The sequence below is a fragment of the Octodon degus genome, unplaced genomic scaffold (genome assembly GCF_000260255.1).
Source record: "Octodon degus isolate 3935 unplaced genomic scaffold, OctDeg1.0 scaffold00236, whole genome shotgun sequence".
NCBI classification, from domain to species: domain Eukaryota; kingdom Metazoa; phylum Chordata; class Mammalia; order Rodentia; family Octodontidae; genus Octodon; species Octodon degus.
In genome coordinates this window covers 3,207,731-3,234,296 of record NW_004524812.1, presented here as the reverse complement: position 1 = coordinate 3,234,296, position 26,566 = coordinate 3,207,731, and the positions used below count along the sequence as shown (strand labels likewise).

General features: G+C 44.2%; 1 pseudogene; it reads right to left on the bottom strand.

Annotated features, from left to right (window-relative positions):
• Window positions 1–14,916: 14,916 nt before the first annotated feature.
• Window positions 14,917–26,566, bottom strand: part of LOC101560050 — a 61,763-nt pseudogene continuing 50,113 nt past the window's right edge.

Sequence of the window (26,566 nt, the reverse complement as noted above, 5' to 3'; positions counted from 1 at the left end):
ACTTGCTAGGCAGGTGCTTATTCTACTGAGCTATCTCCCCAGCCCTATTTTATTTTAAAGAGTGAATGCAAAAGCAGAGATAGAAGCAGAGGGGGATGGTGAGATGGCTCAGCAGACTAAAGCACCTGCTTAGGCAAGCCTAGGCAAGCTTAGGCAAACCCAGGGACCACTGTTCGATCCCTGGCACCCTGTGCTGCACCTGCCCCACCCCCAGAGCGAGCTGAGCAGGCCAGAGTCTAGGCGTGGTGGCACATGCCTGTAATCCCAGTGCTGGGGAGGCTGAAAGCAGGAGCATCACCACAAGTCCAAGCTATGTAGTGAGACCCTGTAACAACTAAATACATTTTAAAAAACAAAAAGAAACAGTATCATACAACAACACATATGGTACAGAATTTCAAAATAAGAATAAAAAAATTAACAAACATTGTTATGTATTTCTATTGTCAAATCTGTTGCTCATACAGATATAGGTATGCAAGATTGGTCAAATAATTAAACATTAATGCTTGCTTTCAATAAACCTTAATTTTTTTTCTTTCTTTTTTTTTTTTCTTGAAACAGGGTCTCTCTATGCAGTTCAGCCTGGCCTTGTGTTCACTTTTGTAGCCCCCAGGCTCGTCTCGAACTCACAGAAATCCTACTGGCTCAACCTCCCCAGTGCTGCGACTACAGGCATGTACCACCATACCGGGGCCTGGCTGGAGACTACACAGCATGTGGGCCCGGGGATTGAACTCAGGTCCTTGTGCTTGCCAGGTAGGTGCTTGTGCCTCTGAGCTATCTCTCTGGCCCCCTTAGTTTTTTCTTGTCCTTATTTTTTAGTTTATTTTAAAGAGAGTATAATAATTGATAAGGCATTAGAAACAGTACACATTTAGAAGAACAAGATGAGAGGCATTCAACTGTGATTTTTGCACTGTACATTGCTGTCCTCAATGTAGTTGCTGAGACTACAGATATTAACATATAGAGTTAGTCAAAGTAAAATGTAATGTTTTAAAGGCTTGACTGTCTATCAAAAGTCTTGCTTTTAACCCATAGTAATGAATGCTATAGCGCTTTGAACATTTCAGCTTTCACTATTTTTTTGCTAAACTAGCTTGCCAACTGTCTCAGTAAACTCATCTTTTTTTTTTTTTTTTTTTTTTTTTTTTTTTTTTTTTTTTTTTTTTTTTTGGTGGAACCGGGGATTGAACTCAGATCCTTGTGCTTGCCAGGGAAGCACTTATTCTATTGAGCTGTCTCCCCGGCCCCAGTAAACTCATCTTGAAATCTATCCCCCTTAAAAAATTCCTGTCAGAGTAGCATTTCATTAGTATTAAAAAAACTGTATTTTCATTTTTTCTATATTAAAAAAATACTTATTTGCTGATCAAAATACATCTTCTCCTTTATAGTTTTCTGCTAGTAGCCTACAAAAATAGTTCTTTGAGTATTTCATTATTGAAATAAAATTTAGCAAATACAAAGCTGAAAATGTTAGAAATGTTTTACCCAAGGATACAGAAAACTTCCTACACTATATCATTTATCTCAATCCTGTTTGTTCAAATCTTTGACATTTTCTAGGTGCCTTTTCTGACAAAGGGATACAGTTTAGTTTTCACTGTATTGTTGCATATGGATTGTTTTGACTATGTTAAGTGTTTAAAAAAACAAGTGTTTCTTCAAAGGAATCTGTGAACTCTTGTTTTTGTTACTAAACACCAGATTTCAAGTGTGGCTTCTAGGCATATATCTTTGCATTCAGTGAGCTCTAAGCAAATCCCACGTTGAAAAATAACACAATTTTTTTGTGTGTGGTGCTGGAAACCAGGGCCTCACACACATGCTCAGCAAATGCTCTACCACTGAGCTCTATCCCCAGTCCTAGCATGATTTTAAACATTGTGGAAAAAATAGTAGAGATTGGTCTTTATGTTTTGAATTCCTTGGCTTTTAAAATGTGAGCTTTAAAAATGATGACATACATACAAAAAAGTATAGAGGGGCCCAGGAGATGGCTCAGTGGAATAAGCGCTTCCCTGGCAAGCACAAGGGCCTGAGTTCAATCCCTAGTTCCGTAAAAAAAAAAAAAAAAGTATAGAAATCTGAAGAGTATAGCTTGACAGATTTGTACAAAAGGAACACACCTGTGCTACCAGCACTCAGATGAAGAATGGACTATCACAGCACCCAGAAGGCCTCTTTGTGACCCTTGCTTGTCATTGTCTCTCAAGTTCCTAGTGCTGTGGAACAAGCCAACCCAAAATTCAGCAGTGAAAACTAGCCACTCTGTGGTGCTCACGGACTCGGGAGATAAGACATTGACGCGGGGCACATGGAGCTGTCTTGCATCTGATCCATGGTGTCTGGCGCGTTGGCAGGAAAGACATGACACTGGGGAGTCACTTGACAGTTTGGGAGTGTGTCTTGGTTGGCTCTTCCTCTCACTGGACACTGTATCAGACCCCCATGATTTATAGGAGGAGAGATTTATTTGGGCTCACGAATTCAGTCTATGGCTGGCTGGCTCTAAGACACAAGAAGCAGAATGGCCTGGTAAAGGGGCAGGGCAAAGGAGAAGGTGCTCAGCGCGTGATGGGCAGGAAGCTGAGAGTGAAAGCAGAAGCTGGGGAGGCAGATGCGCCCTTCCTGGCCATGCCCACAGAGGCCGCCCCTTCTGACCAGGCCCCGCCTCCTCAGTGCATTTAGCTGTGCATTCCCTGAGGATTAAGCCACTGCTGAGCACGTGACCCCCATGACCCAATCACCTTCCACACACCTCAGCTCTGACCCTGTGTGACTGTGGGGGGACATTCTTAGATCTAAACCATAAATGGGCAGTTTTGTGGAAATGTCTTTCCTCTCCTATCTCCCACTTGAAAAGGGCCCGTTGACTGGGACCCTTGCTGAGGCTGCTGGGCAGAACACTTCTAGGTGTTCTCTCCACATGGTTTATCTTTATTTTTATTTTTATTTTTATTTTTATTTTATTTTATTTTGTGTGTATGTGTGTGTGTGTGTCCAGCTCAGCCCACCAGGGGTCATGGCTGGCTGGCATATGGTGCTGGGGATTGAACCGTGTTCCCTGTGCTTTGCTAAGCTTGTTCTAAGTAGGTGCTTTAGACCACTGAGCCATCTCACCAGCCCCTCCACATGGTTTATGACTAGGCTGTGACATTGGGTAACATTTCTTCTGCCATGCTCTGATGGCCCCTTGTATTGAAGGAAGGAACAGAGACTCCTCCTCTCAAAAGTGGGACTATCAAAGAATTTGCAGACATGTGTCACAAGTGCCACACAAAAGAAACCTTCAGCTCAATGCCTACTGCCATTTGATTAGTTAAGCATCCATTTTCTGGGTGTTTAGATTGTAAAGATTTAGCTACTACTTTGATGGCTTCAAACAGTTATTAGCTCATCTCTCAAGGCAAATTAAAGTGAGTTTATTATTGATGGCAGTGGATATGAATCATACTCTACTTAGCTTGCTTGATATTTTGTTTTTAATTTGAAGCTGATTCCTTACCTGAACCAATTTGTTCATTATTTTTCCTGTGTGGTGGGGCTAAGTGCTCAGAGTCGGAATGGGACATGACCATGTTCTGCCACTTTCTTTTTTTCTTGAGACAGGGTCTTGCTAAGCAATTCAGGCTGGCCTTGAAGGCACAGGGATCCTCCGGCCTCAGCCTTCCGAGTATGAGGGTGTGAGCCACCATGCCTGGCCTTCTGCCATTTTCTTGTTGCCCACTTGTATTCATATTCTTCCTACTATCTTCATTCAGGCTCTGGTTTCTTTGTAGGAAGATTTTAAAGCCACTTTTCCATTTGGGAAGGATTAAAACCAGATGATATAATTTGTAGATTCACAATACAACACTGAAATTACAGAATTGAGGAATAGTCTGAAAAAATCAAATTAAAGAGACCAGGAACCACCATCAGACTTGTGTGGTAAGATTCCTGTTTCTCCTTCAGGATGTCTGTCAGTGGCCATCTTATAAACGAACTACGCAGCTGCCAATGTCAACCCCTGGATGTTGTTTCTTTGTGTGTGCGTGGTGCTGAGGATCAACTCACCACCTTGCACATGCCTGGCAAGGGTTGTACCACTAAGCTACAGCTCCAACCCTACAGTTGAATTTATTTTATATTTTTGTTATCAAATATTTAAGTACAAAGTCCTATTTTCTTCATATACCCACCCCAGTTTTGGAGTCAACTGGCTCACAACATCTGTCCATTTTACAGAGAAGATAACTGGGGTACTGACTGGAGAATGTATAATGCTATATGGGGGAGCAGCTAGTCAGATGGGGTTGCTTTGGCTCCAATGCCAATGGTTTTTACTCTACCCAAGGATTCTGGCTGGTTGTGACCCAGAGTTTCTGGCTCCAAGTCTAGCATGGAGAAATTACCTAATTGTTTTTCTCATACTGGGGATTGAACCCAGGGCCTCTGCACTGAGCTACCTCCACAACCTCTTTTTTACTTTGTATTTTGAAGCAAGGTCTGGCTAAGTCACTAAATTGCTCAGGGTGGGCTCAAACTCACGATCCTCCCACCTCTGCCCCCCACAGTGCTGGGGTTGTCCATGTGCACCGCTATGCCCAACTAAGATTGCCTAGTCTTATTTTCCCACCTAGGTGGTACCTTTCCCTTGGGAATGCCTAGGGCAGAGTGGAGGTTAAGATTACATAATGGATGTGGGCAGAACTGGAATGTAAAGACCGGCCATGGAACTCCTACTACTGTAAGACAGCTCCAAGCATGACTCTCCTGGTGGCCCTGTGAGACTGCTACTAGTGTTATTCTCATTATACAGATGATGCAACAGGCCCTCTGGCAAATAACTTACCCATGTTACATAGCTACTGATGGCCATGCTGGCATTCCAAACCCCAAATGGAATGTCTTCTAAGCCTGGGCTCCTGACCAGTGCATGGAACTGCCTCTCACCCTTCTGCCCGACACACAGTATTGTCGTAAGCTCCAAGAGTTAGCAATGTACCAGACCCTATCCTCCCATCATGGCCTTGGCGAGGATGGATAGCACCTCAGGGCCAGCATTTCCTAGGGAGATACAGTCCAGAGAGGTCTAGGATGGTGTGGGCTAGATTGACCCCTGTCTGATGAGGTAAGAAATCAAGAGTTTAGCAATGTTTATACAAATTTGATATTGTGGGGTATTCAAGCATGTCATTAGTTTCTTTTGTGATTATTTTTATTTTATAGAGGTATCTGTCCATGAGAGATTGGAAATTTTCAAAAAACCACTAGCTTTTTATCACACATAGTTTGAGAAGCACTACTATAAGGTCTCACTAAATTGCTACAGGCAGGGGTTGAATTTGTGATCCTCCTGCCTCAGCTACCCAGAGTGCTGGGATTACAGGTGGGTGTCACCATGCATAGCAAGCTGCCACTTTTTTAGGCTACAAGTGGCTAAATCTAAGATAGGAGTGGCAAACTGGCCCACAAAAGGTCTCCAAAGGGCTGAAGGAGTGATGTGATTCACACCAAGTTGAGCTTGATGGTTAGGGTTTGTGATCTTGTTCTTCTTGGAAAATTTCCAAGAACCAAGGAATCAATCACCTTTCAGTGCTAATGATGTTGGCTTTTAAAATCCAGCCTCATCAAGCGCAGGGTCCTGAGTTCAATCCCCGGTCCAAAAAAAAAAAAAAAAATCCAGCCTCATGTTCATTTCACGGGCTTCCTCAGTAGTGTTTCCCCTGGTTTCCTATCAGCAAAGGACATCAGTATGCCACCTCTCTATCCAGCCATGGTGCCGCTGTCCTCAGCATCAACAGGCATTACTATCTCTGCAGATAGGTGCAGTCCAGGTCATTGCTGTGGGACAGGACAGACAGGCATGGGGAACTGGGACTAGATTATAAAGAGGGTTATGGGGGGCTGAGGGTCTAAGGAGGTGACCAGACTCAGATTTTTCCCTTCTACTGCCTGCCATGCATACAAATGCTCCCATCCCAGCCCTGCTTCCTCTGGTGGCTCTGCTTGCCGAATCCCAATTGCTTTCCCCTTCCTAGCAGCCCCAGAATCTAGACACCCAACCTATCATTGTACATATACTTCCCAAAGGGCTCTCAAACTCCTTATGTCTCAATTCTTCACCTAGATTAAAGGTCCTGAACAGGAATACAGGGGCAAAGGCAAATATCCAGCAAGCAGAACTGAGGCATGATGGAGTGGGTGGGCAGTTGGATCTCAGGGGCAAGAGGGTGCCCAGCCATGGCATCTGGGCCCTGAGGTCTTGGCCAGCCAACAGTGTTGGGCAGCAGTCTAGAGTCTGGGGCAGGGCTGAGCCCACAGCACTAAAGGTTGGTTCATCCCCTCTAAAGTGGTCCAGGGTAAAAGGAAGTACAAAGGCTTGACTCACTTTGTTTCTTAGCCTGGCATTCACAATCTGACCCTTGACCCTGACACCAGCTAGTACCCCTGAGCACTTCCTGTGTGTTAGCTGCTAATCTGAGTTTACATGTATGATTTTCTTAAATCCTCAGACTAACTTCATAAATAGGATCTATTATTAACCCCATTTTACAGATGAGGAAACTGAGGCACAGAGAAATTAAAAGATTAAGAGACTTGGCTGTTTCAGCAAAGCTGTCAGCCTCAGGTTGCTGTTGTTCGATCCCCACAGCTCCAGCCAGCCAAATATGCCCTGAAGGCATTCTGAGCCAGCCAAAAAGATTAAGAGACTTGCCCAAAATTGTGCAGCTAGTGTGTCCTGGAGGGAGGCTACAACCCTGACCAGCAGGCTCAACAGTCAGTTGACCAGCCAGGGGCTGACACACTGAAGCCTTGCCTTATGCTAGAGGCCTTCCATACCTTACCCAGGAGTGGCTCTGATGGTGGGGAGCCTGGTAGGGACAGGACAGTGGCCATGGGGACCTTTTCCTGTTGGCATAGTCAGTGCTGCTGGTTTTCTGGAGGCATCCCTTTGAGCCCACCTGATTCTTTTGTGAAATAAATGAGGGCAGATGGTCCTCTACCTTGTCACACTTTGCCAAGGAACCTGAGGCCTCATGGCTGGTGCTATTAGTTTTGTGTAGTGGCCCTTGTGTAGGCTGAGTTCACTTGAACATTGTTGTTGTGGTTAGAGGTTTCTGCAGGGGAAACAATACAATATAGCACACATTTTATAAGATTATTATTTTATAATGAATTGCCCAAAGAATCATATACAAGACTTCAGGAAATTTGTTCACACACTAAAGGACCAAAGAATGTAGATGAAGACCTGGATCCTAATATCCTGCATGAATCCAGCTGAAAACTGAGAGCTCATAATAATGCTTCCCATGAATCCAACTGGAGGCCTAGAGCCTATGACAAAGTCTCAGGCAGGCCTACTTCATCGATCTGTGCTGGGAAGGCCCAAAGGTCAGTGGTGGAAGCTAGAAAGTCTGTGCCAGAAGGATGAAGGATCTGTGCTAACAGGTGACGGATCTGCACTGGAGCCAGGAAGCGACGCTCAAGGTCAGAACCAGAGCTCTGAGCTCTCCGCAAAGCACCCCAGCCGCCCTCAGCATCACCGTGAGGTCCTGAGTTCCTCTGATGATGAGGAAAGCTGGGTTCCCATCAGGAAAGCCAACTTGACCAGCTCCTCCATGAGGTGGAGCAGTGCACCACCTTTCCCTCTGGAGCCAAGAAGTGATGCTCAGGATGAGGACCAGAGCTCCCCAAAGTGAACAGCAGCCATTCTCAGTGATAATGTCCCAAGCTCCTCCAGTGACAAGAACAGCCAAGTTCATCAGGAAAGCCAGCATGACCCACCCAGCAGAAAAGCCCAGGAGAACCAGCAGCTTTCAACAGCTTCTCCAACCAGCTTTCCCAACACCCTCTCAAAAGCTTCTCATGTTCTGCCTTTATGCTGCTGGCAAAAACCCTCAGGTGGGCCTCCCACACCCAGCACCACACTACTTCAATTCAGCTGGATATAACAAGTTGACCACCAGTTAACAATGCACTACAATTATTCTCACTTTTTATTTATTAATTAGTTTTGTTGGGTTTTTTTTTTTTTTTTTGAGACAGGGTCTTACTATACAATTCAGGCCTGTCTTGAACCCACTATGTAGCTAGGCTGGCCTCACACTCACAGTGATCTTCCTGCCTCAGCCTCCCAAGTGTTGGGACTACAGATGTGTGCCATTGCACTGGGCTATTATCACTTGAAATGGGCAGAATGTAGTGAGGGCTCAGTGGAAACCATCAGTGGTGCCAGGTGCGGTGGCGCACATCTGTAATCCCAGCACTTGGGAGGCAGAGACAGGCAAATTGCCAGAAGTTTTAGGCCAGCCTGGGCTGTATAGTGAGTTCAAGGCCCGCCTGGGCTGTATAGCAAGACCCTGCCTCACAAACAATCAAACAGGGGCTGAGGAGATAGCTCAGTAGAATAAGCACTTGCCTGCCAAGCCCAAGGTCCTGACTTTAATCCCCAGTACTGCAAACAAAATAAATAAGTAAATAAAATTAAAAAAAAAATAAAAGAAACCCGATCAATCAAACAAACCCTCAAAGCATCAGTGGTCTTGGGGAAGCCACCTCCTTTCTATTTTCATCTATCAGCTAACACAGGCATGGTTGGCCCCTCACAACCAGTTTGGTAAGAGCACACCCCTGGGAATTCCTGGGGGTTGGTGCAGGTTGGTGGCGAGGATGAGGAGACCTAACCTGTCTTTAGGTCAGTCTGTCCACTGCCCAAAAACAGGGAAAGAACATAGCAACATGGCTGGTCCCGGTGCCATTGCTAGTGGATTTGCATGCCATGTCTGGCATGTGTGCTACTGGCTGCCAATACCTTCAAGAAAAATGGTCCTGTGTGGCTTTGCAGGCCAATGGAAGGGTCGAGGTCAACTGCCTGCTGGGTACCCTAACACCCTGATGCCTACGGCTCCGGACCACTTGGCAGGCAAGTTGGCTGCTCCCTTAAGGGTCCCCGGGTACCCTAACACCCTGATGCCTACGGCTCCGGACCACTTGGCAGGCAAGTTGGCTGCTCCCTTAAGGGTCAAGCAGAAGCTACTTCAGCCTGGCTACCTGTTCCAGTCAGCCAGCTAGTGTCGTGAGGAGTTCTGTGCCTAGGACCCCCATGGCAACCTGTCTGGCAAAAGTGGTCTGGGAAGAATAGTCATTTGATTTGTTTCCTCTCTGCCAGATGCTTGAGTTTTTGGAATCCTTGTGGATGCAAGAGCTCAACATGGTTTTATTCATCAAGTTCCACAGGGAGGATGAGTTCTTTCCAAAGACAGATAGGACCCACCTGCTTGGGCCAGGCAGCCAGGCAGGTTTTGCACTTCCAGGCATGTTTCTTGACCAGCTTAGCCCACACTGAGGACAGGGCTGGGCCAGCATGTGCTGCTGGGGATTGAACCACGGTCCCCTGCCTCTGCCTAAGCTTGCCTAGGCAGGCAATTTAGACCTCTGAGCTATCTCACCAGCCTCCTTCCTGGCTCGTTTCAAAGGATAATTAAATGTTAAGGCCACTTCCTTGGGCATCTCCTCCTGTGCTCCTATAACATTTGCTTCTCAGGATGGCAATGTGTAATAGAGGGGGTCACGCTTGGAGTGTCTGCCATCCTGGTGTTCTAAATATGTACTTCTTGTCATGACATACCAATTATTGCCATACTGTCTCTCAAGTAAAGGGTTTTATTGTTTTATTTTTATTTTTTTCTTTAAAAAAAGGGTAATGAGAAAAAAAGACACAAGAATAAGAAAAAAAGGTCACAGGTCTGTCCTGTTATAATTCTGTATATGGTTAGATTTCTAAATTTCTTTGTAAAAATATGTAAATATTTATTTCTAGTTTTTTAAAATTATTTTTCCTTCATATTTCGTAAGGACTTAAAGTTCAACATATCAGTGTTTGATGGAAAATACCTGTTCCATGATATGCCAAAGATGTTTGGTATCTAGACAGATAGGGCAAACCGAACTGCATATATTGCAGGTTAATAATAAGCTTCTCTTCTGGAGGGTTAACAACCTAAGTTAGCAGATCAAAATTGGAGAAAAGGAAGGGCTGCAAGATCAGCCAACGTTTTGGCCCTAGCCTTTCAAGGTCAGTAAAGACTCGGGACATAGGAAAACCTGTACTGTAACATCATGTAACTCAGTTGTTCTCCAAATTTTCTGATCAAGAAGATTATGGAGCCACAGAGGAATATGATCAATGATGTATAGTTTGCCTGGGGAGAGTCACATGGAGAGAAAACATTCTCTTCACAGGTTTTCACAGAGAGCACACTGGTCAAGCAATGGCTGTGACTCATCCACATGGCTGACACTGACAAAGGATCTACAAAGTGCAGTACAGGGCTACAGGATAAATCCTGAGGGTACTTGACTGACCTTATCAGATACAAAAGTTACATTTCTTGTTATATAGGTCTTACTTTATCTTGGTCTTAACCATCCAGCAGAAAAGTATAAAAATGAGGTATATAAAGTAAAGCCATATTAATATGATGAGCTGTAAAAGGCTTAAGTCAATAATTTCTGAGGATAACCCACTAATATTATAGGCTGCTAGACAGTGTTGGATTTTTTTTTGCTGAATTCAAACACCTATAGTATTTAGATGCCAATAGAATACTCACCTCTGACAGGACTAAACAAAAAAAGGAGGATACAAAGGAAAGATCATTTTGTATTTATATATACAAAATAGGATACATATACAGCTACTTTCGCTTAATTCAATGAGAAGAAAAGGTGTACTAATAATGTTTGGACAGGATATCCTGTCTGCTTCTTGTACTATGGATAACCGCTAAGAAGATAACAATGTACAATATATTGATTATCGAAACTGTCCTATTAATCAGCCTTGAAACTGTCTCATTCATATTTGTTTCTCAATAAAATTAAAAAATAAATAAAAAAATTTTTGCTTCTCAGCACTCCTGGGGACCAATCATTGTCCAAAGGAACAAAACAGACCAAACATACATATGCAAATTATTCATACTTATGAATGAAAGATGAGTAAGCTGGCAGGTTGATGAAGCTTCATTACCAAGATGGAAATTCGATTCCACATTGCAGGGATGGCAGCACAGAATCCAGACGAGGACCCACAAGCCTCCCTCTGCACGGGATCTGGCCTTTAGGATTCAGAGCCGGTGTATAGGTGTGACCAGGTGGGAGGAGGCTGCCCATGAGGAATGGCTGTGTTATGGCTTGCATCTGGATGTCCCCCAAAGCCCAATTGACTCATAGGTGTGGTTTTTCAGGCTGGCTGGATCTTGGGCACGTTACCCTGGGATTAAGGATGTGTGGTACTAAATGAGCCTACTGATTGGTTTAGCAGTTCTGGGTGTGGATAATGGGAAGGCCACCCTGGCTGTGGGTGGCACCACCCAGAAGGGCTGTATGTACTTTGGATGGCATAAAAGGGAAAGGAAGGCTCATGCTTGCTGCTTCTGCCTGCCACACCATGAACTGCTTCTCTGCCATGCCACTCTGCCTTGGAAGCAGCTGACTATGAACTGAAACCTCTACATGCTGTGAGCTGAAGTAAACTTTCTTCCTCTAACTTGTGAAGCAGAGGCTGGGCCGTTGTTTTCCAGGAGGCTACTGCATTGAAGATTTTATACTGGGTTTTTTCTAAAGTCTTGTTATTATAATGAACTGTCCATGATCCAGTTTTGCATTCCATCCCCTTCTTCTCACCTACCCAAAGGCCTCACTACAGCAGTTACCCTGCTATGGTTTGAATGTGTCCATCCCAACTCATGTGTTGAAACACACTACTCATCCTATGAGGAGGTGGGCCCTTTAGGAAGTAATTAAGTCATGAGGGAAGAGCCCTCATGAGTGGGATTTGAGACATTATGACAGATATTGAGGGGAGCACTCTAGTGCCTCTGGCCCCTTCTGCCATGTGAGGACACGTAGAAGCTTTTATCTATGAGAAACAGGCCCTCACCGGACACAGAGATGCTGGCACCTTGATCTTATACTTTGTCTTCAGTTCGGTGAGACTTCAACTTCTGTTATCTATAAATTACCCAGGGTAAGGTATTGTTATAGCAGCCTGAATGGACTACGACATCCCCTTTCTCCGGTGTCACCAATTTCCCTATCTTCTGGATCTTTTCTATTAGAACACAAATATGGTACTTTTTCTCCAGTTGAAGAAAAAGAAAAATGGGTCTTTCTATTATCCCTTCTCTCTCCTCTTTCCTTTTTCCTTTTTAAGTTTTCATTAGTACATGTTTGCAGTACCTAATGATCATATTCATTGTGGTCACTCTTTCCCCTTTATTGGAGTTACGGTCTTGCTATGTTGTTCAGACTGGCCTTGAACTCACAAGAATCCTCCTGCCTCTATTTCCTGAGTGCTGCCACTATGCCTGCCTCCTTCCTTTTTTTTCTGTTCAGAAGAGTGAGTCACACCTGCTGCTTCTTGTCTTTCTCCTCCAACCATCATCGTCGTCGTCGTCGTCGTTGTCTTCTTCTTCTTCTTCTTCTTCTTCTTCTTCTTCTTCTTCTTCTTCTTCTTCTTCTTCTTCTTCTTCTTCTTCTTCTTCTTCTTCTTCTTCTCCTTCTTCTCCTTCTTCTCCTTCTTCTCCTTCTTCTCCTTCTTCTCCTTCTTCCTTCTTCCTTCTTCCTTCTTCCTTCTTCCTTCTTTCTTTCTGATGCCAGGAATCAAACTCAGGACCTTGTACTTGCCAGGCAAGCACTTATGCCAGTAAGCTATGGCCCCTGCCCCATCCAGCCGTCTTCTGCATACTTCAATCAGGCTTTCAGCCCATCTCCACTAAAGGTGTTCATAGGATCATGCACAACTTTCCTGGTGCAAATCCAGCCATCAGTTTTCTCCAGCCTACCGCACATGTCTCATCTCCACAGTGGGTAAAGTTGACTTCTCCCTGCTCCTTCAGGGCAATGGATACTCCTGACTTTTCTCCTGCCTCACTGATCACAGTTTCTTTGGTGACACCTTATTGTCTCTTGACTCCTAGATGATGGGGCACCTCAGGACTGTTCTCAGATCTCTTTTTCTTTCCCAATGTTCTCTAGTGATGTCACCAGACTCATGACTTTAAATACACACAGGACACAGTTCTTGCTTGTGTAGACTGGAACACTCCCTTATTCTTGCCTATAGTCAGGCCTTCCATCGTGGACTCCAGGCTTGCCTAATGAATGCCTTCTTGACATCACCACCTAGATGCCCTATAGCATTTCACATATAACCTTTGGCTCCCTCCTGTTGCTGGCAAAAGAGCAGACATGCAGCAGAACAACTGAGTAGAATAGAGGCTACAGGAACAACCTCAGGCACCTTTAGCTATCTGATCTTTGACAAAGGAGCCAAAATAGAAGGAAAGACAGCCTCTTTAATAAACAGTGTTGAAAAGTCCCGGTGTGTATGATATTTATACTTTAGGTTGAATACATTGCTATTGATTCCTGGCTGGTAGATCTCAGCTACACTTTAATGAAAGAGTGGCACAGAATGTAAATAGTGCTTCTTTTTTTTTTTAGTACATCTGATTTTAGGGTAGAAAAATGGTTTTAAGAAACACTGATTTCTCATCAAATCAAAGTGTTCTCTGTCCTGCACAAGGGAATCTCCTAGAAGGATTTGTGCTAAGTTCTTCATGAGATCAAGTATTGTGCCTGTGCCCACTTAGCACCTGAAGATGTGTGTATAAGCTTGAGGGTTTTTTCTTGATATCTTTACTCTGAGTCTTTGAAGTATGATAATTTTCAGAGCACCAATTGATTTCATTCTGCATAAGACTGTCACACTGTCATTTTGTAACTGTATTAAGCTTTAAAAATGTATACTGAAAAATTACGAAGGTTTAAGAAAAAACCATTTGAAATATTTGTATGTTTTTGCATAGTCCCTTCATGTAGAGAATTCTAGTCATTGAGTATATATTTAATGAGGAAATTCTACATGTTGTCTGGCACAACGTTGCTTATAAAATAAATAGATAAATAAATGGTGTTGAGAAAACTGAACTATACACATGTGGAAGAGTGAAGGTAGACCCATATCTCTCCCCATGTACTGTACTAAAATAAAATTAAAATAGATCAGAGACCTAGATATTAAAATAGAAGTGCTGAATCTGCTGGAAGATAAAATAGGTAAAACTCTTGAGGACACAGGCAAGGGCTTTCTGAACAGAATCCCAGTTGCACAAGAAATACCATTGAGAGTCAATAAATGAGATTGCATCAAATTAAAAATCTTCTGCACAGAAAAGGATAAAACCAACAGAGTGAGAAGACGATCTACAGAACAGGAGATTTGCCAGCTATTTCTCACGGAGTATGACTATCTGGAATATATAAAGAACTAAAAAAAAATTAGATCCCCAAAATATAAGATTCATTTTGTAAAAAATGGACAAGACCAGAGAGATAGCTCAGAGGTGTAAGTGTCTGCCTAAGAAGAACAAGTTCCTGGGTTCAATCCCTGGTACCTAACAAAATAAAGAAAAAAAACCTGTATGAAAACAACAGGCAAAAAATATTTATTTCTTAGTATTGGCATACAAAAGGCAGAGGGGGGAAGGGGAGAAGAGAAAGAGCTAGCACAGGCCAGGGCTAATGCCAGCTCAGGGGCCTCAAATACCAATCAGCAACATCTGGACACCAGACAGGAAGAGAAACCCCCAGTTAGAAAACAAAGCCAGGTGCCATCATCTGAGAGCTGTCACTGTTCACCTCCCCTGTCCCCTTTCACAAAGGGAAGCCTGGCCCTGAAAATGTTCAAGACAAGTGTGGAAGGAGCCCTGAGGATGAGCTCCGTGGGCTGCCTGGCCACACCCAGGAGAAGCAAGCATGGCTCCAGTCCCCAGGTGCTAAGGCCAAGGGCAACCAGCCCCCAGGAGTGAGGTGTGCCCCCTGGGCTCCACCGCAATCCCCAGCCCTTGAAGTTTAGCCCTCCAGGACAATGGGCTCATGGATGTTGGCTGGATGTGAGGATGTGGACAGAGGGACCAGGAGCCACACTGCCATCAGCACTGGTCTCACCTTCAGAGGAAGGTTGGGCCTCTGGGAAGCCTGCTGCATCTCCCAAGTGAGAGCCTTCCATAAGGCCCTGGTATCATTGTGGCCACAAACATCACAGGATTGGGGCATCTGCAGGATTTAGTTTCTCCTGGCTGTGAGCCTAAGCAGACCCCCTGAGGCCAGCAGCCTTCCGGTGGCAGGGCCCTGCCCCTGCCATGGTCTCATAGACCTGCTTCACCATGATGCCTCCTGGGCTCTGGTGCTGAGTCAGCTGATTGGTGTCTTGGTGCCCTTAGGTGGTTTTTATTTCAGAGGTGCCTGAGCCACCCGATCCTTGGCAGTCATTGCTAGGGGCAGCCATACCAGAGGGTGAATCTTCAGTGGTGTCTTGGCAGCTGTTGGAAGGCAGATTGAGCACTCTGCCTTGATGGCATTGGCCATGATGGGGGCGTAGGACCACCAGGCTGCGCTCCTTGGCTGCAGCAGGTGCCTGCACATCTGCTGGGAAAGCCAGGTCAGCTCTGTGGTCTGGAGTAGGAATGTCAGCCTGTTCTAGGCCAGTCGCTTGGCTCAGTTGGCACTGAATGTATAGATGAGAGAGAGACTTGGACTTCAGATCTAGACAAATGACCTCTTGAGTGTGGCTCTGTGGAGCCTGAGCAGCCCCCTCCAGCTGGGTTAGGGGCTTCAGTCCCCCATACTTCTTCCAGTAGATCCAACAGGCTGCACAGAGACAGCATTGCGTGTTGGGTGGACCCTAGGCATACCACTGGGCAGAATGCGTGATGTGGCAGCTCTCGCAGGTCAGGCCATTCTGGAGTCCAGCTCCATTCATGCCAGGTTTTTTTTTTTTTGTACTGGGGATTGAACTCAGGACCTTGTGCTTGCCAGGCAGATGGGTATACAGCTGAGCTATCTCTCTGGCCCCTCATGCCAGGTTTTGAACCCACAGAAATTATCTGCTTAGGGTTTGGCTAGGTATAGGTGGGGATGTAGACTTACTTCAGTTTGCTGTCTGCTTTAGCAGGCTTCAATCTCTTCTGCTGAGTGTACTGGTCCTTGGTCTTGCACATGTAGTGGAACTGGACTGTTCTTCCAAGTGACTTCCATGGCAGAAAGTCATGATGAATGTCACTGAAATCCTTCCTGTACTTCTCCAGGGCCTCCTCAAGCAGCATAGCCTTGGAGGCTAACGATTCCTCTATCACATCTCGACACAGTCATGCCCCCACCACAGGGTGGACATGGCTTTGCCCAGGTTCTAGCCATTCCTCTGCAGTGTGTCCATGGCAAGAAACAGGGTGATGCCTCAGGAGGCTGCTCATGTGCAGGCTGGGCTTCCAGATGGAACCACTGCAGTCCAGGGCTCTTGCAAAGGTCCCCACAGCTCGGGCCACCACAAGCAACTGGCCAATCTACCAGTCCATGAGGGGGTGTCTGCATCCCAGACTTCATCTCCATCTTTTGCTGATTCTGACTATCACCTTTCCCTCTGCCTGGTGGCTGATAGCAACTCCAACTGTGGGGACAGCAAAAGCTCCAGGTGCTTCAGCTGGTATCTTTGCTGCTCTGACATTCCTGGTTGTTTTGACTCTTCCTCAAACTCCCTTCACAGTCACTAATGCTCTCGGAAAGAACTGTGAGTATGGAGTGCACCTGGCTCTTCCTTGCTGAGCCAGCCTGGAAGACCCAGTTGTATTTTTTATTTTTTATTTTTATCTTTTTGAGACAGGGTCTCACTATACAGTTCAGGCTGGCCTTGTGCTCACTTTGTAGCCTCCGGGCTGGTCTTGAACTCACAAAGATCCTCCTGCCTCAACCTCCCAAGTACTGGGATTACAGGCAAGTGATACCACACCCAGCTAAAAGACCCAATTTTACAATGGGCAACTGAAGAAGTAGCTAATAAATGCATTTTAAAATGTTCAACATTGTTGGACATTAGAGGAATGTAAAATAAAACCAACACTGAGATTCCATCTTACCCAGAAACAATAGCTGGCATGAAGAAATCAAACAATAACAAATGCTGGTGAGGTGGGGGCGGGGGGATCCTTCTCCACTGTTGCAGGAGTGTAAACTAGTAGGACTATACAGATCCTTTGGTCTCTCAGTGTGATCCAAGAAGAAATAGCAGCAGGAATGAGGAAAAGATAGACAAGAAGACAAGAACTGGATTAGGCGTTGTCTTGTCCACCTGGTTAGCAAAACAGCTGAGCAACAATATGGACATTTATTTATTTATACTTTTGCAAATTTAGTAACACATGACACAAGGTTGCCTAGTGACTAACAGCTGACATTAGCCAGTCAGGATGCTGATCTCAGGGCGGGGATGGCTTGACTGCTTTAGGCACAGAGGCCTGGTCCCACTTTCACACATGTGACCAATTTTCCAGTTTCCATGGCTCCTAACATACAACAATGATAAAAATCACTATAGAGACTGTTCAGAAACTAAAACTCAAAATTTCATTTGACCCAGCTATTCTCCTTCTAGGTATTGTCTCAAAAGAGTTAAAGATATGATGTTATAGTGTTTGTGCATGTCCATGTTTGTAGCAGAACAATTCACAATAGCTAAATCTTTGAAGCTGCTACTATATCCATCAACAGATGATTGGAGGGGGCCGGGGAGATGGCTCAGTGGAATAAGCACTTGCCTGGCAAACGCAAGGGCCTGAGTTCAATCCACGGTTCCACCACCACCAACAAAAAAAAAACAGATGATTGGATAAAGAAGATGTAGTATTTATAGTAATTCATACAAAAATGAATGCATCTTGGGCCAGCCAAGTAGCTCAGTGGATTAAAGCGCCTGCAAGCAGGCACAGGGGCTCGGGTTTGATCCCTGGGCCTGCCCTGCCGGCCCTGCCCCCAGGGAGCGCTGAGACAGCAATTGAGATTGGGAATGGTAGTGCATGCCTGTAATCCCAGCTCTTGGGAGGGTGTAAACAGGAGAATCACTATGAGTCCAATCTAGTAGTGAGACCCTGAACATACTGCAGACCTTTCCTTAAAAAAAAAAGAAAAAGAAAAAAATAAGTAATTTTCTTAAAAAAAATCAATGTACCTTGAGACCATGTTAAATGAAACAAGTGACGATGCAGCTTTAATATCGCATGATTTCTCTTATATGAGAAACTCAAAGTATAGATAGCAAAATAAAAGACAGTAGGAAGTGAACTTTTTGCAAAAGGGAAGGGGACCAAGAGATGAGAAGTGGGAGAGAAAGAGAATGAAAAAAAATTAAGATATGTTATATACAGGGACTACCTCCCACGAGGAATGTGATCATTATGTACTATAAACATGTACTAATAAAACTTTAATAAATGAACAAATAAAATGGGTGAATGACCTAGGTAACAAGGGTGGGGATAACTCCATACTTTTACTCACTCAAGCCCCAAACCTTGGCATCTTTTCACTCCTCACAGCCAGTTGATCTGCAAATCCTGCCTTCCTATCTTCACTATGTATCCAAGACCCAACCATTTCTGACCTCTGTACTCTTAGGCTGACCCAAGGCCCTACTGTCTACCATCTGGATCATTCCACAGCCTCCCAACCCAACTGCTGGATCTCACTGTGCCACCGCTAAGGTCAGGTCTGAACGCAGGAGCCCGGGAGGCCCTTGTAAAAGGTAAAACCAGCTGTGTCACTCTGCTCAGAACTGCCTAAGGCTCTATCTGAGTCGAAACCAAAGCCAAGGACCACATCCCCAGCTTCCTTGCCCCTTAGCCATTCTCCTCCGGGAACGGGCCAGCTGTCTTGCTATCCCTCCAGCGTGCTGCACAGGGTCTTGGCCCAGGCTTTCCTCCCTCCCTCTCTCCACTGAGAGCTTCTTGTGAGGCCAAACCTGAGCATCTCACTTCAACCCCAGCTTCTGTTCTCTTTCCCTGCTCTAATTTTCTCCCTAGAGCTCATCACAGCCTAGCATGCTGTATGTTTTACTCATTTCTGTTGTTCATTGTTGAACCTAAGCTCCAGGAGGGCAGGTTTTGCCTGTGTTGTTCACTGAACTCTCTCCGGCTCGTAGAAGAGTGCCTGGTGCAAGAGATGCCATCAATCAGTGTTTGTTCATCTCCCAGACTGCTAGGTGAAAAGCATAAGAGGCAGAATAAGAATAATGTGATCAGAGCCCAGTGTCGTGGCACATACCTGTAATTCCAGCAATTGGAAGGCCAAGGAAGGAGGATTGCTGTGAATTTGAGGCCAGTTTAAACTACGTAATAGCAAAAAAAAAAAAAAAAGCAAAACAACCTACGTAATGTGTTCAAGGCCATCCTGAATTGCGTGGTGAGATCTTGTCTCAAAAAACAAAGGAAGAGTGTATTCTACTTTTTATTTATTTATTTTTTTTTGCAGTACTGGGGATTGAACTCAGTACCTTGCATTTGCCAGGCAAGTGCTTATTCTACTGAGCTGTCTCCTCAGCCCTTTTTTTCTACTATTTTTTTAGTGTGTTCTAACTAATGTCAAAGAACACCCATGTGTATGCCATGCATATGTATAGCCTAGAGTCCAGAAGGATCACCCCAAAGGAATAGCAGTGCTCACAACTACTGAGGTTATTCCCAGAGGGCCTGGGAAGGGAAGAAGGGTGTCAAAGGATATGTTAGTCAAATCAGTCAAGTTTTCATTTTTTCCAAGGAGAATGAACTCCAATATTACTTGTGTGGGATTTTAAAGGGAAAAGGTATTACTTTTTATACCTCGTGGTTATACTTTTCTGCTGGATAGTTAAGACCAAGTTAAAGCAAGACCTATATAACTAAAAATGTAAGTAATGCCATATTAATATGCTGAGCTGTAAAAAGCTCAAGTCAACAACTTCTGACAGGGCCACGGAGATGGCTCAGTGGGGTAAGTGCTTCCCTGGTAAATGCAAGGGCCTGAGTTCAATCCTCGGTTCCACCAAAACAAAAAACAAAAAAACCCAACAACTTCTGAAATTGCCAGCTCTACTGATAACCCACTACTATTATAGACTATTGGACGGTATTGGGTTATTTTGCTGAATTCAAGTTCCTACAATATTTGAACTGGCATCAAGTGTGAAAAGGTCCTTTAAAGACTTCTCCTAATATAGCTTCTCTAACAACAAAGGAGCACCCATTTCTGACAAAACAAAACAAAAAGGGGGATATAAATGAAGTACCATTTTGTAGTGAAAAAATATATATGTATATACAAAATAGTTAGGATAGATATACAGCTACTTCCTCTTAGTTCAATGAAAAGAAAGATTTGTACTAATAGTGTTTACACAAGAAATCATGTCCGCATCTTGTCTTCTGAATAACTACTACAAAGACAATATGCAATGTATTAATTATTGTAACTGTCTTTCTAACCTGTTTTGAAACTGTGTCATTGCTATTTCTTTCTCATTAAAATTAATAAAAAAATTTAAAAATAAATAAAAAATAAAAGGGAAAAGGTGGCAGTGTGCGTTGTGGTACATGCCTACAATCCCAGCACTTTGGGAGCCTGGGGCAGGAGAATCACAAGATGGTTTGAGTCCTGCCTATCCCGAGCAGTTTAGCAACTTACCAAAACCTTGTCTCAAAATAAAAATTAGAAAGAGCTCTGGAATGTAGTTTAGAGCAAAGACCCTGGGTTCATCCCCCAGTGCTGCAGGAAGAGAAGCATCCGGGCTGCATTCCCCTACATCACACAGACTGCCTGTGCTGTTCTTGAGCTGGATACAGCAGTGAATGAGATGGACAGAGGGCTCTTCCTGGCCAGGCAGCACACTCTGTGGTCCCAGCACTTGGGAGGCTGAGGCAGGAGGAATGTAACTTGGAGTTCAGTCAGGGCAACTCAGGGACTTAGGAAGACACTGTCTCAAAAGAAAGTAAAAAGGATTGAGGATGTAGCTCAGTGCAGAGGTTCAGGAGTTGATTTGAGGGCAGAGAACAGAGCCTTCTGTGATTTGAAGACCTAGATTTTACAGCCTCAGAGATGGGTCCCCTGAGGAATGCAGCCTGCTATCCAGGTCCAGGCTGTTTCAGGCCACAGATACTGTCTAGGGACTCTTTCCCTCTAGGAACCAAAAGAAGCCACCTCCTGGTCATGCACCCTGAGCTGGGGCATAAGGACAGACCTAAGCAGAGTTTGGCTACTGTCCACCCTACCCAAGCTTCCAGTGCCAGGCCCCTCACCCCTTGCACCCTCCTCCTACAGATTGGAGGATGGAGTACTTATCTCAGGCTGCCACTGAACACCCGTGCTCCCGAAAGGGCCAAGGCTGACCAGGAGCAGGGCCCCTGCCCTCTTCCCAAGCCTACTGTTGAGAGTAGTCTTTCTCTGGGGAGTGTTGATATTGGAGGCAGGGCATGGCCAAGCTGGCTGGGACTTGTCCATCACAAGATTCCAGGGCAATGCCAGGACCGTGTATGCACAACTGGCTCCCATGAGCTGAGGATGGCATAAAAACTACCAGCCCTTGCAGAAAGCTGCTATCCCGAGTGCTGGGGAGATAGCTCAGTAGAATAAGCGCTTGCCTGCCAAATGCAAGGTCCTGAGTTCAATCCCCTGTACTACCAAAGGAAAAAAGAACACAATTTTGGGCTGGCCAAATAGCTCAGCAGAAGCACTTTCAAGCAGGGGCAGGGGCTGGGATTTCGATCCCAGCCTGCTGTGCCGGCCCTGCTCCAAGGCCACACTGAGACAGCAATTGAGACTGGGCACGGTGCCACGCGCCTGTAATCCCAGCTCTTGGGAAGCTGTAAACAGGCAGATCACTGTGAGTCTGATCTAAGAGTGAGACCCTGAACAACCTGAAGACCCTTCCCTAAATATATATATATATATATATATATATATATATATATATATATAGCTGCCCAGGTGTGTCCGAATGCAGCATGTCCTTTTGTTCCATCAAGTGTTCCAGCCCAAAGTGCTACACTCTCAGTGTGTTAACGGCTCCTGGTGAGCACTGTGGCAGACAGAGACCAGCAAAGCAAGCCGCAGCTGAGGTTTGGAGAGAAGTACCCAGTTTTATATTCACTGGTGTGCCCAGCTGGGGTCACACACTGACAAGCCAAGTGCCCAACTCCCATGGAGCAGGATTTGCATAGGGTCTATAACTAAGGGGAAGTACAGAACCAGAGCATTCACCATTAGTTGACTGGACAGAAAGTTACACTGAAGTGCACCTTCTTTGCATATGGCGGGAACAGGGACAAGGGGTTACATCATTCTGGGGAAGAGAGTCCAAGGAGAACAAAGGGCTTATTGAATGCCTGGAAGAGGGACATTGAAGGGTGGGGGCTCCTGTCTGGGAGCAAGTGTGCTTTTCTGCTTCTTTTATTTTTGCTTTTACCCTCTTTTTTCTTTGGCCCAAGTTCGCTCTGCAGAGCTGGTTTCTCCCACACCCATTCACTCCCCTGCTTTCCAAATAAGCTTTTGGCACCCTTAACTCCCTTGTCTGTCCACCTCTGTTTAAGGCTAGAAGAACCGGGAATACTTCTGATTGGTGAGTCATTTCTAAAGAAACTACCCTATAACAGTTGGCCGAGCCAGCTAGCCAGCCAAGAAACCATCTTTGCGTGGCCAGGCATGAGAAAAAAGCTTAGGTATGAGACACTAAGCTGAGCCCCAAGCTGGAAAAACTCCCGTTTCTACCAGGCTTTCTTTTTACTCTCCTTTTCCTCACTCTCTCCTCTAGACTGGGAACGCAGCAGACTGTTCTCAAGGCACCCAGGGAGCTCTTCGCTGTTTTTCTAGCCAGGGGGATGAAGTGTGTGTGTGGGGGGGGGGCTTTTGGTTTTTTTGCAGCTCTGCTGCTCCTGTTCACTCTGGGGATATGCCTTGTCCACATGATTGTGTGTTGTGTAGTTTGCTAGACTAGCCTGGTCTCCACACACCCTGGTTTATAAGTGGCTTTTTGTCAGTTTGTGTTTTGGTCAGTGGTGTAGCTGCATTACCTTGCCTCTTGGCCAGTTGCCATCTTGTTTTCTTGTATCCCTGTGTAACTTCTATGTGGATATGTGTCACCAGCCACCACCATCTTTTTTTTTTTGTCTTGCTGTCTATCCAGGTCAGCTTTGAAGTCACTGTGTAGCCTAGGCTGGGCTTCAACTCATGGAGGGCTTTCTGCCTCAGCCTTCCAAGTGCTGGGATTATAAGCATGTGCCACCATGTCTGGCTCATCTTTTTTTCCTATCTCTTTTTTTCTTTTTAAAAAATAACTGGCTTTGGGCCAGGGAGATGGCTCAGTAGAATAAGTGCTTGCCTGGCAAGTGCAAGGGCCTGAGTTCAATCCCCAGTTCTACCAAAAATAAATAAATAAATACAAAATAAGTGGCTTTAAGAGTTAAACCCCTGATTTTAGAGTGTATGGGCTATGGAAAGCAAGAAAAAGAAGCTTTTTCATTCTTCATGTACAAAAATTAAAAATAGTGTACAATACCTTGAAGGGGCATAACACCAATTTTGTCATAAAGGTACATTATTGTGGGTGTATAATACCCACATTTATTATTTAGACTACATTCATGAATTATTAATTTTAATTTTATTAGCTTTATCATGTTAAACAGTGAGTACTTAACAGGAAAAAGTAAAAAAATAAGCTATTGAATTTTTAATATTTATTGAATGTTTATAAAAAAGCATCAAAAGTTGCAACATCAACCGTTTTTGGTCAACATCTAAAAATAATAGCATAAATAAATTACTATATGAACTATAATGAAATAGCAATAGAACACTATAAAATAATTTTTCTTTTTTGGTGGTACTGGGGATCAAACTTGGAACCTTGTGCTTGCCAGGAAGATGCCTATGCCACTGAGCTATCTCCCTAGCCCTACAAAAGTGATTTGTACTTCAATTATCACATCTAAGGCAGTTTTCCCACATGACAACGGCACGGTCCATACGCACGCATCACTTACACTGACCACATGTGTGTTTTGCTTTCCTGGATTTTTTGTAGGCCATGCTTGACATTTTGCTGGTCTTGGTGTTTTGTCAGGAGGTCCTTATTATATTATACAATGCGTAGTTAAGAAGAATATAAAGAGACTGGGTGTGGTGGTACACTCTTGTAATCCTAGCTCTTGGGAGGCTGTAAACAGGTGGATCACTATGAGCCCGATCGAGTAGTAAAACTCTGAACACCCTGTAGACCCTTCCCTAAGATACAAAAAAAAATCTAAAAGATAACATAATAAATTACTTCCTAAATGAACTTTACAAAGAAAATAGTCTCTGCTTCAGTTGTCACATCCAAGGCAGACTGCACACATGACAACCGCATGGTCCATGCATACATCTCTCTTTCACTGAAAGCATATGTGCTTAGCTTTCCTTTCCTATGAGGCAGCCCATGCTTGTCACCTCTCTTGTCTTCCAGTTCTGTCAGGAGCTACCTGCTATACTGTAATGTGCACTTAGTAGGGAAATAAGATATCAGTAAAATATCAAATGTGCAATTAATGCTTCCAACAGACATCAATATTTTCAACATTTTTGGACCTAGTTCTTTTTTTTTTCCTGTATTTTACAGAAAGGTCTACAGGGTGTTTAGGGTCTCACTACTAGATCGGACTCATAGTGTTCCTCCTGTTTATAGCCTTGCAAGAGCTGGGATTACAGGTGCGCGCCACCATGCCCAGTCTCAATTGCTGTCTCAGTGTGCCCTGGGGGTGGGGCTGGCATGGCAGGCCCAGAGTTTGAACGCCCACCCCTGTGCCTGCTTGCAGGTGCTTTAATCCACTGAGCTATTTGGCTGGCCCCTGGACCTAGTTCTAACATTGGATCATTCCATTTGGCTGCATGACCATTTAGCACCATTCCAATTAGTCAAACATGTACTTACATTGCCGTTTTCCTTGCTATGTGAATCAAGGAGGTCTGCATTGCCTGTATCTGTATTGGCTGATTCTTATTTTTTTTAATTTTAAAGAGAAAAAAAGTGACATAAAACAGTTTGAAAATAGATTAGCAGAAGAGTTACAATAATTCAGGACATGAGGGTGATCTGGTTGTGACATCTGTCACCCCATTGATCACCAGGACTGCTGTGGGCTGATCTGGATGGCTAGGCAGATCCCTTTGTTCCCACAGTGCTTCATGTGTGTCCTGCCAGAAGCTGCACATTCAGGCAAAGAGGACAAAGAGCCCCAACAGAGGAGGACCATTCCTTGGCCAAGGGCACGTGAGTAGCTGCTTTCCCCTTCTAGAACCTCCAAACGAGCTTGCAGTAATTAACACATTGTCTATTGTTGTCTTCATAGTAACTCAGAGTACAAGATCTAGGCATGATTTGTTGTCCAAACAATATTAGCACAAACTTTTGTTTTCAATGAACTAAGAGAAACTAGCTGTATAGGTATCTAAACTATCATGTATATAGATATTTTCCCTTCCTTCCTTTCCCCTTTCTCCCATCACAGTTTGTCTGTTCTTTTGAAAAGTTTCTTCCCAATTCACAATATCTATTTTTTTTTGATGGAACTGGGGATCGAACTCACACAATATCTATTGTACCTTTTGGATCTTATTTACTTGTTCAGTTTCTCACACTAGTGAGATAATACAGTGTTTACACATATGGTCTGATTTATTTCATTTATGAGTATGGTCTTGAGTTGCATCCAATTACCTATAAAAGTCTCCAGTTCATTCTTCTTTATGGCTGAGTAGTACTCCATTATATAAAAAAATTCATCTTTTTAAAATTAATCCCTCAGTTAATGGTCATTTGGGTTGTTTCTAAGATACAGCTATTACAACTTGTGTTTCTATAAACATGGGTGAACATATATCACTGTAGTATGTTTTAATTCTTCTGGGAAGATACCCAGAGGAGGGATACCTGGGTCAAATGGAACCTCTAAGAAGCTGAAAGAGTAAATAAGATCCAAAGTGTACAATAGATACTGTAAAATGGGAAGAAACTTCAAATTGAAAAAGAAATTGGAATGGGGGGATGGGAAGATGGCTCAGTTGAATAAGCCTGTGCCTGGCAAGCCCAAGGGCCTGAGTTCAGTCCCCAGTTCTCGCCAAAAAAACCAAAAACAAATAAACAACAACAACAAAAAAACCCAAACTTGGAATGGGGAAATGGAGAAAGCAAGGAAGAGATCTCTAATTCTGGTTCCAAATCAGTGGCACCCAGTCTACCCTCCCACCAACTGGGTTCCTTTTTTCTTTCTTTTTTTTGGCAGAACCAAGGCTTGAACTCAGACCCTTGTGCTTGCCAGGGAAGCGCTTATTCTACTGAGCCATCTCCCCGGCCCCATGGGTTCCTTTTTTCTCAAAGTCCTACCATTTGTTATTGGTTGATTTTTTTTTTTTTTTTTTTTGGTATCAGGGATTGAACTGAGGACCTTGTACTTGCCAGGCAAATGCTTATTCTACTGAGCTAACTCCCTGGCCCTATTGGTTGATTTTTTGATGAGAGCTACTCATTCTGGGGTAAGATAAAATCTCAGTGTTGTTTTAATTTGCATCTCATGAATAACCAATGATGGTGAGCATTTTTTCAAACATTTATTTTCTACTTGCATTTCTTCTTCTGAGAAGTGTGTATTCATCTCAGATGTCCATTTTT